Source organism: Lycium barbarum, chromosome 6 (genome assembly GCF_019175385.1).
Source record: "Lycium barbarum isolate Lr01 chromosome 6, ASM1917538v2, whole genome shotgun sequence".
In the NCBI taxonomy this organism is placed as follows: domain Eukaryota; kingdom Viridiplantae; phylum Streptophyta; class Magnoliopsida; order Solanales; family Solanaceae; genus Lycium; species Lycium barbarum.
The window spans coordinates 117,167,391-117,184,867 of record NC_083342.1 but is presented as its reverse complement, the minus strand read 5'-3'; positions in this window follow the sequence as shown (position 1 = coordinate 117,184,867).

Here is a 17,477-nt window from a genome sequence, read left to right as displayed (position 1 = left end):
TGCAGAGCAAAAAAACCCAAATTAGATATACTTAATCCAGTATGAATCTGTAGGCAGAGGGCTCCATTGGTTATACAGAAGAATGTATTAGTGAAAAGTCTGAAGAAGATAACAATACATTGAAATTTTACACTATTTTAACCAGTTGTGAACTTGTAACACTTTACCTATCACATATCATGGACTGTTTAACCCATAATTATCTTTTAAGTGATCTGAGAGTATATCGAATAATATTTTAAACTGTTGGATGAATAGAATTTAATTAACTAAGAAATTAATGCTATTACAGTTAGCGAATTACCAGATAGACAAGCTCTCTCAAAAACAAAAAAAAAACAGAAAGAATAGGACAAAATGAAGATATTAGGAAATCGAGCAACGAGCCAACGACACATATCAAAAATTCCATCCGTGTATAAATGTATCAACTAGGGCGGCCCTTGGTATATATTGTGTGGCCCGTAGTTAGGTTATGAACATAAATGAGTTGGTATATATATATGTGGGTGGGTGTGTGTGAAACCTAGCTAGAAGATCAAATAAATCCATGACGATTGTCTAGTTTCCCTCTCTTTGTTGGCATTGTTCAAGAGGGGATTCACTAGAGTAGGGACATACTATATAATTATCTCTTGATTATTTAGGTGAAGGACATACTATATAATTATCTCTTGATTATTTCGGTGCAAGAGACAAACATGTCATTTCTTCACTTATATCACCCTCTCATTTTGAACCAACTAGAATTATTGTCTAATCTTATATACGGAGGGGTCCGTAACCTCCCATTCCCAAGTTAAGGATGTCTGCAGTTCCCTTTGATGGTGGAATTATTATTCCATAATTAATTTCTCTCCAACCACCATTTCCCTGTAACTCAATTGCCATAGATACTTTATGTTTATAAACTATATATCAAGATTTTCATAAGTCACTTATAAGATTGAAGGACTCGTTGCTATATATCATGCATAGAGTTATTTTTTGTGATGAACGTAAAAGAATTTTATTACAACCTCTATAAGAATTTTGATTTTAGACATTACCCTTTTCGTTTGTATCAAAAGATGGAGCATATACTCTCCTTTGTTTTAATTTCTATGTGCTACTTTTCTTTTTTAGTTCGTTCAAGAAAGAATATCTCTGTCTATATTTAGTCGTTTTTTAATGCCAACATCCCAAACAGAAATAGAGCCAGAATTTGTAGTTTATGTTTCTAAAATTGACATTTAATAGATAACTTGTCTTAATTAGGTATGGGGTTCACAAATATTTACACATACTTAAAGATTCCTACAAATACAGAGTCTAAGTAAAAGTTATTGGGGATCCGTCCGAACCTGTAGCTAATTAATGATCTAGCTCCACCTTTGAATCCAAATGACAAGTTTACAAATACAAGATTCAAAGGGTATTTTGATACATTAAATACATTTTTACTTTAAGCCCCTAAAATTCACAGGGTATTTTGACACATTACTCTCGTCTTTAATTTAAGACCATAAGATTCAGCTGTATTTTTTCATATAACATCTAGACAAACTAAGTCACCTAAAATGAAACAGAGTGAGGATTAATTATTGCATCATATTACATATGTGGCCACTTCTACTGAATTCTGTCTATTTGAGGAATGTAAGTAAGATTCATTACAAAAGATGAGGGGTAGTTGCTATGGTACCAAATGTCACCTTCACTTCTTCATTCTTCATTACTCTTATTTTTGCTAGCTGGTCCAACTGCAACTTGATTCCCTTTCCTATATATATATATATATATATATATATATATATATATCCTCCTAGTTTAGACATTACTATTAAATTCTTTAAAAGGGGCAACGCAAGCATTGAGTCAGGAGATTGAACTTGTGCTTCGTATATGAGGACCACTTAGCTTGCATATACATCAAATTAAAGGAAGGATAAGTGCAATGTGTAAGGGAATTGTTGATATATTTTTGGAGGAAAGTATGAGAATCACACACTTGGGCAAAGGGCAGTACTCGATATTCTTTGTCCAATATCACCACATTTTGGCCTTGCTCGACATTTGATTAATAAAAGACAAAAAAACATGCATAATTACAAATTCCAGAACTCCATGGTACGAACCGGTAATAACTTACCCGTATTTATATCAAATCAATTGATAAATGACATGTATTAATTTGCACATAGACTTTTAGAGCATAATCATAATTAATTAACATACATTTTCATCTTATTAAATTACTTAAGTATATAAATTTATATAGTAATTAGTGCAAATACCATGTGAGAATAAGTACTTACCCGACCAATATATAAGAGTAATCGAATAGAGTACCGTTTGTTATTAATCTGTATTACGAAAATATTTTGAAACAGTAACTTTGTAAAAATTCCAGAAAACAGTAAACTTTGTAAAACTAGAAAGTATAAAGCAGAAACTGGAAAATATCAAAACAGTATCCGAAAAATATTTTTAAGGAAGAAAATCGAGCCCACTGAATGCACAGTGTGTCCTTAAAGAAATTATTCCCCTCAAGTCCCCGAGGTTAATGGAATACATCCTCCCAGGATAGAATGATCTTACTCACCGGTGTATCGGTACCTAAGACCACGGTGTCAGTGAGCCACTCAATGGCAGTAAATTATGCTAGAATTTATTTGTGCAGAAGAAGAAGATGTTTTGAAGTTCAGAAAATTCGTAAGGAAAAAACCTGAGGAATCAAACGAATTTATAGCCATGGAAGTACTGGTTCTGAAAGTTTGCAACCCTTCAGAACAGTCACTTAAAAACGAGCGGGAATTTTAAATAAAATCCGGGAAAGAAAAGGGTCGCGAGTCAGACACGCGGATCCGGGTCACTAACGGGTCAGGATCTGGATAATTTAATTAATTAATTAAATAAATAATAATTAATTAAATAGTTAAAATTAAAGAAAATTTGGTCCTTTATCAATCAATCAGATCATTTGACCGAAGCTGAAGCTGAAGCCGAGCCGAGCGACGACGACGACGGCGCAAGGAGACCCTCTTTTTAACCCTTTAGCAACAGGAAGGAGTGCTTTTCTTTCCATTACCAATGAGGGACAAATGCTTATTTCATGAAGCAAGAGGGAACAATTCATTTTTCCTCCACTTCTTTTCCCTCCATTTCCCATTCAACCTATCAATTAAACCCAAAAAATCCCCCACATGAATGGAGAATGGCTATAAGATAAAGGAATGCACGGACAAGTGTGTGATTTACAAGCAAGGATTAATTGCATCTGGATAAGTAGGTTTCCCTTTGAACTTTCCGTAGTGAACATATGTTGGATATACTCGGTCAACCACATGTTGACCGAGTAATGCACGGACAAGTGTGTGATTTACAAGCAAGGATTAATTGCATCTGGATAAGTAGGTTTCCCTTTGAACTTTCCGTAGTGAACATATGTTGAACTTTCTTTGAACCGTCGAGCTTTGGTGTATACCTAGACAACCACATGTCACAGAATCAATCATTTACCGTCTATGGTTCTTACGGTTGTGTTCGTTTCAGCCATGAACACCTCCTGGTTTCATGAGTGTATAGAGAATGGGCTTTTTACAATCATCCTCTTTGAAGCGGCTTACACTTCACTGTTACACCTCGGAAAATTTCCCGTTGGTACGCAAGTAAATGAACTAATGATGTGTGCGAGGAGTGCGAGTGTATAATGTTTCATGGGAAATGTATGAAAAGGGATGTGGATGATTAGAATGAAAAGTCGAGAAATGAGAAAAATTGAAAGTTGGCAAAACTGCCCAGTGGTCGTATAGTGCAAAATACGGACCGTAAAGTGCAATACGGTCCGTAAACTTGAAGTCGTAAACTGGCATGCCCAACTTCAACTTTCTGCCAGCCAAGGAAATGGCTAAACACGACCTGGTGGACGGACCGTAAAGTGATTTACGGCCCGTAAACCATGGTCGTAAATCACCATGCATGCAGGCCAAAGTTTCTGGTCCTGCTTAAGCTTAAAGACGACCACGAGGGACGGTCCGTAAACTGAAATACGGACAGTAAACCTCCATGGACGACCACTGTTCACCCAGCACAGATTTTCCAATTCATTAAATATGAGGATCAAGACTTATTTTATTTCATTACAACATTACACCACTTCTCTCTAAAACTTCTATCTACATTTATTATATGAGTTTTCAAGGATTATAAGTCATCAATAACATTAAGACAAGTGAATCAAGGATAAGGGAATCATCAAGGATCATCCAAGTCAAGAAATCCAAATGGAGAAAAACTAGGGTTTTGCTCAAAGAGGAGTATTATCAACCAAAGCTTGTTCCTACAACTTCTAAGGTAAGATTCATGATTTTTACAAGATGTTTAAGGTATTGGAGAATTAAAATACATGGATTGTAGAAAATGTGGTCAACTAGGTCATGAATGATGAATAGTAACATTTTGAGAAATAGTTTGAATTGAGTTATGAATGTTGTTGTGTTGTGATATGAATGTGTTATAAATGGTATTAAGATAATGAACTAAACACTTTAGACGAATGGACGAAGATGGGTGTTATGACCATGAATGTGGGTGAATTAGAGCCAAATTGAGGAATCTAGATAATGTGGATAATGTGAACGACTAATGGCCATTGTTATGCTATTAAAGAAGGTATAAACGCTAGCATTGGAAGGGAACGTGCAAGTGTAGAATAGTTCGACGGAAAGGTATGTAAGGCTAACCATTCTTTCATAAGGCATGGTTCTTGGCCAAATTCCTAATTCCTCTACATGAGTATGTTGTCTTCACATGGTTGACATTCCGAGCTCATAAGCTCACGACCCTTGATATGTACTATGATTATACTATGTTCCCCGTATGACGAGTAAGTCTATAATGTAGATGTAACGATAATGATGAGGATAGTAATGATGATGAGAGTAAAATGAGATTAGAGATGCTTACGAGCTATGATATATGTATATGTATGCCTATGAAGGGCTATGATAAGACCCCGAGCTTATGATGTCGGGTAAGACTATATGTATATGACTATGTATAAAGTATGTATACGATTATGAAACACGCGCACACCTCTGCAGATGGTACGGATAACCCTGATGCCTTGGTAGGGCTAGGTATGTATGACCTTGAGCCTTGGTTAGCCAAGCATGTATAAGACACCGATCCAATGAGGTCGGGTATGCTATGTAAATGCTATGTATATGAAATGACTATGTATATAATATGAATATGAATGTGATAAGACTATGTATAAGAATACGAATAAGGACATGCATACGAATATGAGCACAAGTATGGTACGAGTATTATTATGGGATACGAACGACGATGTATGCAAGTAAGCGACATGATGATGATGATATTACTGTCTCCCCTCCTATGCTATTTTCATATGATATCTATTATGCTTCTATATTGATGTTGATCATGCTTTACATACTCAGTACATTCTTCGTACTGACATCCTTTTGTTTGTGGACGCTGCGTCATTCCCGCAGGTGCACAGGGAGACAGACTTGATCCATAGCTTCTTATTCAGAGATTGCATAGCAGAGCTCCATTTCTTTTGGAGCCGTAGCTTTTGGGTACTTATTCTTTTGTGTATATAATTATGGGCATAGCGGGGTCCTGTCCCGCTCATACGATATGTCATACTCTTAGAGGCTCGTAGTCATGTGTATGTGGGTAGAGATGTTCGGCCATGTCGGCCCATGTTTTGTATATCTTTTGTTAGCCACGTCGGCCTTGTACTTATGATGTGGCACAGATGCCTATGATATGTTAAATGATGATGGTCGTCTAATGGGATCAATATGATTAACGATAAGAAAAGCACGAATTGACTTATGGTTCACCTAGATGTTATGTTATGTACGATAAGGGGGTGCTCGGGTGGGGTAGCACCGGGTGCTCGTCGCGGCCCCCCTAGTCGGGTCGTGACATTCACACTCACATAGGTGATTCCTAAACGTGTTATCGCGTAGATACACTATTTGGTCAAACCTGCCAAACTTAGAAACCATTAAAAAACTTAAGCTTTATTAACTCGTTAAAAAGCCTTAATGTTTTATCCTTGTTCCTGAACATTGTCTTCATCATGAGAATGGATTAAGTTATTTGACAATACCGAACCGTCAGTCACAAATTTGTTTGATCTTCTTAAACCTGGCTCTTAGGATCTCCAGTCTGCTAGGTAGATTTACTGCCATGATGACTTGTCCTAAGCCTTAAACTCATTCCCTTAGATGATCTTTCAACCGCCTCTCTAGCTAGGCCTTTTGTAAGTGGATCCGACACATTATCTCTAGACTTTATAAAGTCAGTAGTGATAATTCCACTAGAGAGCCGTTGTCTCACGGTATTATATCTCCGTCGTATGTAACGAGATTTTCCGTTGTACATAACGCTTCCTGCCCTACCTATTGCTGCTTGACTATCACAATGTATGCATATAGGTCCCAGAGGTTTGGGCCAGAATGGAATATCTTCTAAAAATTCCAGAGTCATTCAGCTTCTTCACCAGCCTCGTCTAAAGCTATAAATTCAGATTCCATCGTCGAACGGGCGATGCACGTCTGTTTGGATGATTTCCAAGACACTGCTCCACCCCCAATTGTGAAAACATATCCACTTGTGGATATAACTTCAGATGATCCGATGATCCAATTGGCATCACTATATCCATCAATCACGGCGGGATATCTGTTATAATACAAAGCATAGTCTTGGGTATGTTTTAGATACCCCAAAACTCGTTTCATTGCCATCCGGTGAGTTTGATTGGGATTACTTGTGAACCGACTCAATTTGCTAATAGCACATGCTATATTTGGTCGCTTACAATGCATGATATACATCAAACTTCTTAACACTCTTGCATAATCCAATTGTGAGTCACTTTCACTTTCATTCTTCTGAAATGTATAGCTCACGTCAATTGAAGTCTTGGCAACATTGAAATCCAAATACTTGAACTTGTCAAGTACTCTTTCAATAAAATGAGACTGGGATAATGTTATACCTTGTGGAGTTTTTTTGAATTATGAGTCCTAACATCAAATCAGCAACTCCTAAGTCCTTCATATCAAAGTTGCTAGCCAGCATGCGCTTAGTAGCATTTATATCGGCAATATCTTTACTCAATATCAATATGTCATCAACATATTAACAAATAATGACTTCATGATTTGGAGTGTTTTTAATGTAAACACATTTGTCATACTCGTTGATCTTAAATCCATTTGCCAATATTATTTGGTCAAATTTAGCATGCCATTGTTTGGGTGCTTGTTTTAGTCCATAAAACGACTTAACAAGTTTTCATACTTTCCCGTCTTTACCAGGAACCACAAATCCCTCAGGTTGTTCCATGTAAGTTTCTTCTCCAATTCTCCATTTAAGAAAGCTATCTTAACATCCATTTGATGGATTTCAAGACCATGTACGGCCGCCAGTGCCACTAACACCTGAATAGATGTTATCCTTGTTACCGGCGAGTATGTGTCAAAGTAATCAAGGTCTTCTTTTTGTCTATAACCTTTGACCACAAGTCTTGCCTTATATTTGTCAAAGTGCCATCAGCTTTCATTTTCCTTTTAAAGATCCATTTTGATCCTAAAGGTTTATTTCCAGGAGGAAGATCAACCAATTCCCATGTATGGTTGTTCAAAATTGATTCAATCTCACTATTGACTGCCTCTTTCCAAAATGCTAAATCAGAAGAAGACATTGCTGCTTTAAATATTTGAGGCTCATTTTCAAGAAAGAATGTCGCAAAATCTGGTCCAAAGGAAGTAGATGTCCTTTGACGTTTGCTACGCCCTGGATCCTCTTCACTTTTTGTACTTTCCTTTGGCTCTTCCCTCGGCCGTTTAGATCTTTCACTTGACGACTCACATTCAATTTTATACGGATAAATGTTTTCAAAGAATTTTGGGATTGTCGGATTTGTGAACCAAAAATTGACAAGTTTTGTTGTTTGTAGCATATCCAATAAAAACATAATCCACAGTTTTTTGTTCGATTTTTACCCTTTTGGGTAAAGGAACTTGTACCTTTGCTAAACACCCCCACACTTTGAAATATTTCAAATTGGGTTTTCTTCCTTTTCATAGTTCATATGGAATAGATTGTGTTTTGTTGTGGGGCACTTTGTTGATTATTCGGTTAGCTGTAAGGATAGTTTCCCCCCACAAGCTCTGCGATAAACCGAAACTTATTAATAAAGCATTCATTATTTCCTTTAATGTTCGGTTTTTCCTTTCCGTAATTCCATTTGATTGTGGTGTGTACGGGGCAGTAGTTTGATGAATAATTTCATATTCTAAACATATCTCTGCAAAAGGAGATTCGTATTCTCCACCCCTATCACTTCTAATCATTTTTATCTTCTTCGTTCTTGTATTGCTTAAATGTGTCAATTGCTTCATCCATAGTATTAAGCAAATACACATAACAATACCGAGTGCAATCGTCAATAAAAGTTATAAAATACTTTTTCCCATCACGAGATTGTATTGACTTCACATCACATTTATCTGTGTGGATTAAGTCTAAAGGATCTAAACTCATATCAATAGACTTATATGGATGTTTAACAAACTTAGATTCAACACAGATTTCACATTTTGATTTATTACACTCGAATTTAGGCAATACTTCTAAATTAATTAATTTTCGCAAGGTTTTGTAGTTGACACGTCCTAAACGAACATGCCATAAATCATTTGACTCCAATAAGTAAGACGAAGCTGAATTCTTATTAATACTTTCAACAACCATTACATTTAGTTTGAAAAGGCCCTCGGTGAGGTGGCCCTCGGTGAGGTAGCCCTTTCCTAGGAACATCGCATTCTTACTTATTACAACTTTCTCACTAACAAGCACGCACTTAAACCCGTTTTTGACGAGTAGTACGGTTGAAACTAAATTCTTCCTAATTGTAAGAACGTGCAGAACATTGTTGAGAGTCAGCACCTTGCCGGAAGTCATCTTCAGAAGTATCTTCCCATATCCTTCAACCTTGGCTGTTGCAGTATTTCCCATAAAAAGCTCCTTTTCGAGTCCAGCGGGAGCGTAGGCTGCAAATGTTTCTTTTACAGAGCAAACATGTCATGTGGCACCAGAATCAAGCCACCACTCATTTGGGTTTCCAACCAAATTGCACTCCGATAGCATTGCACACAGATCATCAATGTCATCATTCTTCTCCACCATATTGGCTTGTCCTTTTTTCTTGTCCTTTTTTGGGAGACGATAATCTGGGGCTTTGTGGCCAGCTTTCCCACAATTATAGCAGATTCCCTCGAACTTTTTCTTGGCTTGCTCCTTCTTTTGTCTGGTGGACTTCTTTCTTTTCTTACTTTTTGGGGCAGCCTCTACAACGATATTCGCTCCCATAACTGTTGAATTCCCACGCGACTTTTTCTCGGTTGTTTTGTTATCTTCCTCAATCTTGAGATGAATCACAAGATCTTCCAACTACATTTCTTTGCGCTTGTGCTTTAGATAATTTTTGAATTCTCTCCACGAAGGAGATTTCAATCATTACAGCCACTTGAAATGTTTCGTTAACTACCATACTTTCAGCAATAAGGTCATGAAAAATAAGTTGAAGCTCTTGAACTTGGGTTCCAACAATTCTCCTAGCTATCATTTTATAATCTAGAAACTTGGCAACCACAAATTTTTTCAAGCATGCATCTTCAGTCTTATACTTCTTCTTAAGTGCATCCCTCAATTCTTTCGAAGTATTCATAGCACTGTAGATGTTGTACAAATCATCCTCCAAAGCATTTAGGATGTAGCCCTTGCATAGAAAATCTGCATGTTTCCACGCCTCAGCAATCATAAATTTTTAATTGTCCGGCATATCGGTGGCAGGCACTGGAGGGTTTTCGTTGGTGAACTTCTGCATACCAAGAGTGGTAAGCCAAAAGAACACCCTTTGCTGCCATCTTTTGAAGTTGGCTCCAAAAAATTTCCCCGGTTTTTCCGCCGGTAGCACAACCGTTCGGCTTGTTGCCGCAACAGTCGCAAAACTAGTAGCGCTTTCAATTGCCATTTCTTTTCACTGTCAAAATTGACAAACCGTTTTAATAATCAGAATAGCAAACTTTTTATTACAACAGCGACGAAGTTTTTATGTTCTTCAAATCGTTGTACAAGTATGGACTTTAATATTCCAACGAAGTTTTTATATCTTCAAGTCAGAACACGAAATTTCATACGGAGTAGAAAACCACACAAGTTTTAGTCTCCAAAACAGAATACAGATTAATATATAAAAAATAATTTCCTAATCTGTATTACGAAAATATTTTGAAACAGTAACTTGGTAAAAATTCCATAAAACAGTAAACTTTGTAAAACCAGAAAGTATAAAGCAGAAACTGGAAAATATCAAAACAGTATCCGAAAAATATTTTTAAAGAAGAAAATCGAGCCCAATGAATGCACAGTGTGTCCTTAAGGAAATTATTCCCCTCAAGTATCCGAGGTTAATGGAATACATCCTCCCAGGATAGAACGTTCTTACTCATCGGTATATCAGTAGCTAAAACCACGGTGTCAGCAAACCACTCAACGGCAGTAAATTACACTAGAATTTATTTGTGCAGAAGAAGAAGAAGTTTTGAAATTCAGAAAATTCGTAAGGAAAAAACCCTAGGATTCAAACGAATGTATAGCCATGGAAGTACCGTTTCTGAAAGTTTACAACCCTTCAGAATAGTCACTTAAAAACGGGCGGGATTTTTAAATAAAATCCGGGAAAGAAACGGGTCACGGGTCATACACGAGGATCCGGGTCACTAACGGGTCAGGATCTGGATAATTTAATTAATTAATAATTAATTACATAGTTATAATAAAAAAAAAATTGGTTAAAAAATATTATCAATCAATCATTTGACCGAATCCCCAAGCTGAGCCGAGCGACGACGACGGCGTGAGGAGACCCTCTTCTTAACCCTTTAACAACAAGAAGAAGTGCTTCTACTTTTAAGTAGGAGAACTTTTCTTTCCACTACCAATGAGGGACAAATGCTTATTTCATAAAGCAAGAGGGAACAATCCATTTTCCCTCCACTTCTTTTCCCTCAATTTCCCATTCAACCTATCAATTAAACCCAACACTGTTGACTAGAATCCTTGAACATTAGTGTTGTGATGGCAGAAAAATGAGAAGATAAGAATATTAAAACTCGTCACAGTATTTCCGAGGTAGAAAATTTATCTCCCAAATATATAACACGGGTTAGCACTTTTGATCCCTCCATTATTGATAAATTCTAATTTTAGTCTTTGTAATATTTTACTAAGCGCTTAGTTATATTCATAACTTTTCAAAATTATTAATCGTTCCACCATTTAATTATCCACGTGTTATGTTAATTAAACTTGTATTATGATTATTTGAGTGCTGAAGTATTTTATATAATAATTTTTCTTGTAAGTATAGAAACTCTTCTTCCACATTTTTTTTTGGGGGGGGGGGGGGGGGGGGGGGTTTGGGGTTAGAGGAATTTCCCTTAATGTACCTTCCTTAAGTCCTTATGTTACACCCTGTATCTTCGAAGAAGCACTTATCAAATTTGAAACATAAGTACGTTGATTTATGGTTAAGTAAAACCACTTTGGAATATAAAGAGCAAGCATTATTAAGTATATTTAATGAGTGAAGGATGTATATAGGGTATATCGGAAGGTTTTATAAGAAAATGAGTGGAAGAAATGGAGTTGTACGACTTTGGAGAAAGGATGGGTAAAGTTTCGTTTGAAAATTTTGGTCCAACTCGAGAGAAGAATATCTCTTAGCATATGAAGTGTTTTAAGGTGTTTCAAAAGCCTAAATGAATTTTGTCGAGTCTAGTTTCCAACGTAACAAACCGCTCGTCGATAGTACATCGGAGTAGAGAATTGGATGTTACAAGTTTGGCTGACAAAGCAGAAACGCGTGCTACAGTAACCGACCTGCTACAGTAAACCGATACAGTGACCCGACCCGAATTTGAACCTTATAAAAGGGGCAAAACCCCATTTTTTTCACCAAAAATCAGATTTTAGAGCTCAGCATATATAGGGGTATTCTGGTCATAAAAAGTTGAGAGAATTGAGTGATTTTAGGTAATCAAGGCTCAGATAATGCGTAGTTGTGATCACGGTATTATTTGGCTTGGATTCAAAATGGAATCTTGAAGATATTATCGTTTTGACAAGAAAAAGGTATGAATCTTTCTCTTTTGGTATTGTTTAAGGCTTATTTACGGAGATAAAGCCGTTAAATAATGGTGTGGTGAATTTGTGAAGGGAGAAATGGGATAAACACCGTGTGAGGTGTTTTATGGAATACTTTGATGTTACCAATGATGTTATTGATGTTGGTATTGTTGTTGTTGTTATTGTTGTTGGTTGTTGAATTGAGATTTGGGACTAAGCATACAAACAGAGGAGACGCTCCCAAAATTTCGGCAGATTCTAGAAAGATTTATTTGGAGGCTTAGGATAAGTATATAACGATGGACCTAATTATAGCATGAATGGTCTTATATGTAGATTGCGAGACCGGAAATAGGTGGAAGAGTCGAGACGTGAATTTTCAGGTATGTTAAGGCTAGTCCCTTTCTTCTAAAGGCATGATCCCTTTCTTATGAATCCAATAGATGTTTTCCAAATGTCCCATGATCCCTTTCTGTGAATCCATAAATGTTTTCCAAGAATGTTCTTATTCTCAAAAGCTAGAGATTCATGATTCATAGAGTTCTTATGATGCTAAAGATAAACATGTTTTATGATGACGATGATTCTATTTCTAGAAATTCCTATGTTATAATTCCCTACATATTTTCATAACCTCCTTACTTCCACAAGTTAGAAGTTTATGATTCAAAGGCATGACTTCTTTCCTGATAATCCATAAATGCTTTCCAAAATGTCTGTAATTTCCAAATCAGAGATTTATGATTCTGTAAGCTCTTGTGACAACAACGATGAACATGTTTTTATAATGATAACGATGATGTCAAAGATGAGAATATTTCTATGATGAATATGATAATGATGATTTTAATTCTAGAAATTCTAAAGCTTATGATTTAGTGCTATTATGAGATTATTGAGCTTATTTTATGATTTTCTTGAATTGCTCATTGTTGTTGATCTCACCTTATGAATTGTTCCTTCAAGGCGACATATTGCGATGATGAGTACTCTATAATATAAATCGGAGGTCACCGACCTTACGTCACTCCGATAAAGTTGTAGCTTTTAATTGGGCTCTCATGCATGCTTATGTTTATGTATGATTACACCGGGCCTAGTTGGCCGGACATGACACCACTTCGGTGGGCGGCTTATGGATAATGATAACACCTGGCCTAGTTGGCCGGACATGACACCACTAGTGGGCGGCGTGAGATGGTTACCCCAAACGCAGGAGGCCCGGATGCGGGCTAATGATTATGCTATATATATATATATATAAGAGAAATGTTTTCTTTAAAGTTAAGCATGCATGATATCTGCCTTAAGAGGCAATCATAAGTACAGGTTACTCCCTTGTCTCATGTTATGCTCCATATGTCTTATTATATTACTGTTCATGCCTTACATATTCGGTACATTACTCGTACTGACGTCCCTTCTTGTGGACGCTGCCTTCATGCCCGCAGGTTCAGATGACCAGCCGAGTGAGCCAGACCAGTATGAACCTCTTTCCAGTTCCAGCCGGCAAGCCCCATTTGGACCGAAGCAACAGCCCTTTGGTCTGCCTTTTGACATGTACATATATGGGTATGGCAAGGCCTTATCCTGTCCTTTTTGTAGTCTTTATTCCATAGAGGTCTGTAGACAGTGTATATATAGCGGGGGTCGTCATGTGCTTTCAGTTGTCCCTTAATTTTGTGAACAGTATATACAGTGACCAAGTTTGTCTGCGTTGTCATCCTCTGCTAGTATGCTTACATATACATATCCATATGCATGTTTCGTGGAATTCTGAGATAAGATCTATCGTATAAATGCTACCGCGAACGGTACCAGTGGAATATCAGTCAAAGTGGGCCACCAAGTTGTTTAGTACAGAGTGGGAGTGAGTTTAGGGGTGCTCGATCAGTAGTGGTCGGGTGCTCGTCGCGGTTCATCGATTTGGATCGTAACACCTTATATATGGACTATGGTGGTCTTTAGCGATGAGTTTTTTGGGCAGATTCTTGAACTTAATGGGGTAAAAATAAGTTTCGAAATAGTATGAAACGAAAATTTTCCATATTAGCTAATGAATCATAACGATTCTGTCGAATTTGGCTCCTCTCCAGTGAGCCATCTCTCCATTTCCCTCAGTACACCCCTGAATATCTTACACGTGTCTCATCCAATATTGAAGGGCCAAGATTTACTTGAATTAACTCCACCCTTTAACCCAGGTTAATATTAGCATTAGCATTCTCTCTCATCTCCATTCTTCCCGTGGGCTGTGAACAATCAAAGAACCCAGCGTCCTCTCAAATCCAAGTTAAAAATTGTACTTTCTCGCGACTTGGCATTGCAACTTTGAAAAAGAAGAAATCAATTCATGCTATCAACTTTGCCGCCTCAAACTTGTAATCGAAGACACCAGATTTAGTACAACTTTTAACTTGGATTTCTCCATTACCGTCTGATTTCATTGTGCTATAAATATCAGAGATGAGAAAATTAGGAATTCGGCTGTACATTCAAGTTAGAAGAATTCACATCAGCATTTATTAGCAAAAGCCATTTACAATTCCAAGAAAAATATTTTTTTCTTAAAACTGCGACGATGATTACACTAAGAGCAAAGAGGAGTTTGGAGAGTGGCGTGGAAAAGTTTGCCGTGGGTTAAAAGGGAGAAGTTAATTCAAGCAAATCTTGTCCTTTAAATTTTGGAGTAGACACGTGTAAGATATTCAGGGGTGTCAATGGAGAGATGGCTCACCGGAGAGGAGCCATGTCCGATTCTGTCAGTTTTGATGGAATATGAAACGTACATATAAATTCACAACTAAAGACAATGAAGTACTTACTACTAGTGGAGCGTAGCCCTAGTGTAAGAAAAAGTAGGTAGGTATTTACAACTCCATAAAATTCTAATGACAACTAATTATGTCCCTATCCATTCAGTCATTATCAAACGTGAAAAGTGAAAAACAGTTCAAAGTAAACCTTAGAAATTCAATCAAACCATTTTACTATAAATCAGAGATAAGTTAAAAGAAAATTCAAATTGCTTGTTCCAATTAACAAGTTAATTGAGTAAGCAAAATCTGGTGGGAGGACCCACTTTTTGAACTGGTTTGGAGTTTAGACCCACTTAGCATGTGACCCATGTGTGGTCATTTTTTTTTTTAAATTTCTAATTTAAGAAATTTTATTCATTTTTAGATCCACATGTTCTTGAAAAGTTCCAAAAAATCCTGATTAATTGATTCAATGTTTTCACAAAACACGATATGTTAATGAAGGTCATGTGTATCGATGTTCCGTTTGTTGTCTTTTTCCTAAATATAAATCACATTTAAGTATTTTTATTGCAACATGGAAGAATTTTGTTGCTCAATAATGCTAATAAAAGAATCTTTATTCTTCTATGCCCGTTTGATTGGTCAACCTCTGTTTCCAGCAGTAGTTATACATTTGATTTCATGTTTCTCGAATTTACAATGAAATCAATTGATAGAAAAGAACAAAAAGTGATTAGGTAAATCTCGTAGTTTGCCAGAGTGGAAGAAAATGGCAATATTCTTAGCCTCCAGTTGAATAGCCTGACATTGCCAACTATAAGTAAGTATATTTCTAGTTTTTAATTCGCCAAACATATCGGAAGACACCTGTGATTGGCGGGATTTTTTACTTAGACATCTCAACTAAACGTTGCACCTATTGACCACTCAGATTACATCAAATTTATTCCAATTAGACGTTTTTTCGACCATCAGCCAAAATTACAAAGTGTTTATAATACACTTGAGGGAAATGTGGCATGATGACTAATTAAATGAGGACACGTGACATTTGGTTGTAAAATAATAGTAATTTAAAAATAAACAAAAAGAAAAGCTTTTTTCAGCAAAATAAATAAATAAATAATCTTATTTTTTAAATCCCACCCCACCTACCCCACAAACCACTGCCGGCGAACCACCACCGCCACTTGCTTCGACGAACTCCAAGCAATGACTCACGGATAGTTAATGACGAAAGTAGAAAGACACAAATCTAAAATCACCATTATTTCTAGAAGTCTCCAAATCCATTGACTTCTCTTCATTGCAAGAGCAAGAAAAATTAGAGTTGTCATTTGCATATCTTGCTTCTGCAGTTGTTGAGATCCTTACACTATTGTTACCATTTTTGTTGCTATTTCGATCTTTGAGTCTCTTCAAAATGGAGCCAAAAAGCCCAAACTATACTTTCTTGATTTGTGTTTTTGGTTTTGAAATCTGTTGTTTTTACCACAGCCTCCCGATCCCCTTTAGCCCGTTCTATAATGCTTGTTTTTTCTGCAGGTGAACCAAGATTGGAAAAAGACTTCACGAAAAAATTGAACAGAGCTCAAATTGTTTTTTTCCCTTTGATTTTATTCTCTATCCTTTAGAAAAAAGATGTTGAGATTTAGCTTACAATATTAATATGTTAATTTTAACAATAGAATGATCCATCCTCTTTCAATTTGGCTACTGCAAGTCTGCAACGGAAGAGATCAATTTCAATCTCCATTGAAGGGGTTTAATAAGCTCGAGGGAAATGGTTGAAGAAATGCAAGTTGAAAAATAAAAATAAAATTTGGCTGAATAAAGCTTCTCACGCGCGCTGATTTTGGGTGTATTACACTTACCATGCCATGTCAGCAAAAAATGTCTGATTGGAACAAATTTGATGTAGTCTAAGTGCTCAATAAGTATAACGTTTAGTTGAGATGTCTAAATAAAAAATCCCGCCAACCACATGTGTCTCCCGATGAATTTGACCTTTTTAATTTATCACTAGATGTATCATACCAGAAATTAAGAAAAAAGAAAAAAATGGAAAATATATATTTTTACTAAAATTCAGTAGTAACCATGAGTGATTATAAATAGACATTCATATTGGATTTACTAATTTGTGGAAGCTCACCGATCAAACATTCTTACGATGAAGATAAATGAGATTAAGCAACTGCTGAAGTTGTGAGAGCTAAAAGTACACCAGTAATCAGTAGAGCATTAGTGAGAAGTGCCAGCTGAGATGAACGAATTAGAAGTGAAAGTGTCAATTTGAATAATGCAAATTCAACAATCTCTTAATCAATCTTCAGGAACTATTCTCGCGTTGTTGAATAGTAAACAAGAATAACGACCGTTGATAATTTTGTCAGTGGCCAATTATTCTTTAACGAGGCCTTTCAATTTCTTGCATCTTTAACGAGGCCTTTCAATTTCTTGCTAATTAGGTATATATCATCATCCTAT